At 31.7% G+C, this 4,786-nt stretch overlaps 1 protein-coding gene across 1 annotated transcript in view; it reads right to left on the bottom strand.

The window, feature by feature from the left end:
* The window catches only part of LOC106464783 (serine/threonine-protein phosphatase 2A catalytic subunit beta isoform), a 29,348-nt gene extending 27,206 nt beyond the window's left edge, over positions 1-2,142 (bottom strand). Inside the window, exon 1 of the mRNA XM_013924974.2 lies at positions 2,088-2,142. The gene's annotated coding sequence lies outside the window, so the exon portion shown is untranslated. The remainder of the gene's footprint in view (positions 1-2,087) is intronic.
* Between the last annotated feature and the right edge of the window lie 2,644 nt (positions 2,143-4,786).

The following is a 4,786-nucleotide window of genomic DNA, read 5'->3' as shown; positions in this document are numbered from 1 at the left end:
AATATATATATATATATATATATATATGAAGAGCTTAGATACAAAATTTGGTACATGCTATTTTCTATAAAAGTTACCTGCCAATGGAACTGTATTAATTGTGTTCAGTTAATGCAAAATCCTAAAAGCTATATTCTGCTTTTTGTGTGTGTTTAATGAGATGGAGGAAAAGTAGATTTTTAAGAAAGATAATTGGCATTTTATCCCTTGGACATGAAGTTTTTCAAAAATTCCACACCCTCCTGTGACTATTCTGTTGATTCAGTGATTGAGGGTTTGTGTTGCTTTTCGATTATGTAAGTGGATTATGATGTAGTAGAAATAGTTTGTATTTTTCACATCTTAATGCTGCTAATAACTTATTATGTGCATTAAAAATGAGCAGTTTACAGTGTGAACACCTAGTAGAGTTTTTCACCTTAAAAATAAAGGTATTACCTCATGATTTAATTGTAGAAATTCCCAGAGAATCATAGTTCTTGACCACAGAAGTGCCTGAGTGTGAATTCACAGTTTTGAATATCTAAATCTCCCATAATCAAATGGGACTAATGAAAAAAGATTACAGTACTATTACATGCTGAGTTTGCACTGTTTATTTGAAAGCATCCATACTCCCACTAGTTGTAAATCAACTATAAGAAGATCGCCATGATGATTAAAGATTCCTCCACCATTTGGTGGTGACCAATGGGCAAATGTTAGGCAAAAACAGGACATCAGCAAGTAAGTGCTTGGCAAATAATAGTCAGTGCTGGGTGTGTTTTTTTTTGTATCCATAAGCATTTTCTATTTGAAAACACACAAACAAAATTTTAAAACACTTAATAAATACCTACTGGTCATTTACTTTGAAAAAACAAGCAATATAATAAACTTTATGGTACTTATTTGATAATTCATAAGTTGATACATGTCATTATATGTTTGCACAGTTCCAATCAACATGTCAAAATAAAGATGAATTTGAACTGTAAACAGACAATACATTGGCTTTACAATAGTTTACTTCATGGCACAGCATAGGACCTGGCTAGATCAAAAGAACTTTAGACTAATTTAGTGCATGACACAGAGTAGGCCTAACATCCATAACTTGAACCTACAATGTAAAAATTATTGCAAGATATGATGTAGAAAGAGTGGGGTTTACTACAGGTATGCATCTGTAGTAAAACCAATGAGAATACAAAAGTTCTCCTTTACTTTTATAGATAAATATGTAACACAAGTTATTTTTTAACATTAGATTGTTGAATGAGTTGTCATTTCATCTATCAGAACAATGAAAACTAGCAAAAATAGGTTTTCAATTAAAGTATCTTCTTAGGATTACATTCTATATAAACTTATCTCAGGTTTTGCACAATGTGTCAGGTTACCAGGTAAAGCAGTTTTAATAACTTATTTGTATTGCTTCAATTAGAAAGTTTGCATGACTACATAGTGTGAATGGTCAAAATACAAGTACAATTAATAATTTTCATTAATTATTAAATAATTCGAATTGTAGTGTAAATTTACTAAATGTTAATTGTGAAATCCAATGGTGTTTAATGTTTTTTGTTTTACTTTACCTATGTAATGTTCAGCGAGACCCCCTACTAATAGTTGAACATAATCTTATAAACTTTAATAAAGGTTTATATACATGGAAAATACTTAAAGTTGAACCAAAACATTTACGAAAAAAAACATGTTATCATACGTCAAATACATCATCGTTCAATTTAAAGTAAAATATATAGTTGGCGAGACTTGTTGAATAAATGATATTGATAACAAACGCCCGTGTTATAGACAACATATTCTATTGCCTAACACTGTTAAAACGTTAACAGCTCCAACCTACATAGTAAACTGTAAAGGACATCTCAAGTTAAATGCATTTCTGAACTAGTTAGGCCTAACTTCAAATAGTCGGAAACAAGTTCAGTACACTAGGTATCAAACAAATCTAACCGTAGATCTTATTATTTTACTCTATATCTTATCGAACATCCCAAAGTCTTACAAATCTGCTTCAAATACTCTTTTAGACACCCATAGTATCAGTATAAGAAATATTAATAAAAAATAAAATTCACCAGTCTTTCCACCAAAGCTCTCAACTTCCCTGTTGAAACGATGACACCTAACCGCAGTTTACTGCATTAGACTGAAACAGTACACACACACAAAAATGTTTCTTTCCTTTTGAATATCTTGTCTCTTTATGGCGATTTTAAGACGTTACATTTATTAATGTTTACGACCAACGAATTATTTATTTTAAGAAAATTCAGTTTAAAATACAAAACAAATGCTTTCTCATATCATGTAATTTTTTCATCCATAATTATCACATAATATAAATGTTTCTTTGTTTGTATTGGCGCAAAACTACATAACACGGGGAAATCAAACCTAGGATTTTAGCTTTGTAAATAACATAAAGGACAAACTCTATTATGGAGGAGAGTGTACATAAATTAAGTATAAACTTAGATTAATGCTGTGAGTTAAAAGTTTTCAACCATACTTCCAGATTCGTTGTTCCAGAATGTAGTGCGCAACAGATTAGCCAATTTCATTTCAAACAGTTCGTACCATTGTGCTGGACATAATTTTTGTTGTATTATTTACTCAGCAAATACTAACAGTAAGAAAGAAATTGTTGATCATATTACATATAAATATTTTTAAGTCCATACATATATAATTACTGTTTATTATGACAAAGCTCCTAAGGCTATGTGCCGCTGTGTCTAATATCGAACTGCCGACCACAAAGAATGCAATCGGTCGGCACCACCGCCAGCTCTTGGACTACCCTTTACCAGCGAATAATGTGGTTGACAGCCACATTACAACATACTCAGTACCGAAAAAGTAGACATTTTGGTGCCAAGTTTCGATCCACTTACACAATGGAAGTCGAGCTTCTAATCACCAGGCTATGCCAGACTTGAAAGTAAGTAATATTTTGAGTGAGAATAGCATTTGTTAGGAGATCATTAGCGTAGGTTAAGCAAAATTTACAGCCACATTTATTAAGTAGATTGTAAAATATGTTGCCACTTTAGTAAATTTGTATGATATTAAAAAAACAACAACAACCAAAGCTGAAAACAAAACAATCATCTTAAAATAGAACTATTACCAGCACATAAACCAATGTTTTAACACCTAGAGTTTGAATTATTCATTTTGTTCATATGGTTGTGTTAGAATCCTCGACTGTTATTACTATTGTGTTTTCGATTTATTTATGAATAAAGTGTTATTTTCTTTTTTGTCAAAAATAATGATTATCTTTGGGTTTTGCAGTTTAAGCCTTAAAATATATATCTTAGCTAGCCAGATCCTTCGTCTGTCAATGATAACCAAAGTATTAAGCCTTAAAATATATATCTTAGCTAGCCAGATCCTTAGTCTGTCAATGATAACCAAAGTATCTGAATGAAAGTACACCACTAATATTTTTTGACATCACCACCAGTATTTGTTAAGCGATTAATGAGTTTAGTATTGTTCATTGTTTGTGCAAGTGTTTGATAATCAGTCATAATGCCAATATTACATAGGGGGATGTACGTTTGCGCAAAGGAATAAACAAATTACATGTCAAAAGTTTCGTACTAGGTCATGAGCTATTTGAAGTTTGTATAAAACTATGTGGGAAATTACGCGTAGTGGTTGTTGAAAAAGATCCAGTTTACTGTTCAGTTAGTGATACTTGAAGAAGGGCATTGCCCGAAACGTTGGATCCACAATTATATATATTAAAAAAACATATATTAACTCCTTAGTGGTTTGACCTATAACATACTTCTTTTCATGAGCTACTTGAGTTTTGTGTAGGATAATAATGTGTCGACGCAAAAAGGAGGTTAGTTTCTGTCGGAATTTAAAATATATATTATTCTTTTTGCCAACTGTCATAATGTATATATATGTATATAGTTAGATTTAATTTTCTGGGCAAAAATGTATATGACAGACACACATACACATATACGTAATTTCTTACTGTTTATTTAATCAAAAATTTATCTAGACCAAAGATTTATGAGTCACAGCCCTTTCATATTCAAAAGCTCATTAAAAGAACTGGGGATGTTTTATATTTAATCGAAACCTGGCTTATTTATGCTCAAAACGCCTTTGGACAGCAATTCTCAATTTATGGTCTTCCGACCACTGGAGATTCAGCAGCTCTCTTCAGGTGGTCTATAGAAATGATGCATAATTACTGAAACGAAGCGGCAGCATATGTTCAATAGATCCCATTGTAAGCAACACGAAGAAAAAAATTAAGGTGGTCCGTAACAAAAATGTTTGAGAACCACTGATGTAGGAGATACAGCCGTGTAAAGCTTAATAGTTCATTATAAAGACTTGAATTTGTTAACTTTACATTTTATTTGATTTAGACTAACCCTTTGCTTAATGAATTTCTAAACAAATAGAATATGTACATATAGATATATTGTTTATCTATTTGTTGCTAAACACAAATTAAACAATGGGATATCTGTGCTGTACCCACAACGAATATCGAAACTTGGTTTGCAGTGTTATAAGCCTTCAGACTTACCGCTTGAGGGCTAAATCTACTATTATTTCAGGTTTACGGAAATTATGATGGCATATTCTAGCACTATTAATAACTCCCGAATCGTGGGGTAATAAAAAAATTCATTTAAATTTGGTTATTATCAGTGGTGGGATTCAGCCGGTTCGTGCGAACCTGTTCTTAGAATTTAACGACCTCCACGAACCGGTTGTTAACAATCGTATGTAC

This window comes from Limulus polyphemus, unplaced genomic scaffold (genome assembly GCF_000517525.1).
Source record: "Limulus polyphemus unplaced genomic scaffold, Limulus_polyphemus-2.1.2 Scaffold1, whole genome shotgun sequence".
Lineage (NCBI taxonomy): Eukaryota > Metazoa > Arthropoda > Merostomata > Xiphosura > Limulidae > Limulus > Limulus polyphemus.
This window is presented reverse-complemented; position numbering and strand designations above follow the sequence as displayed.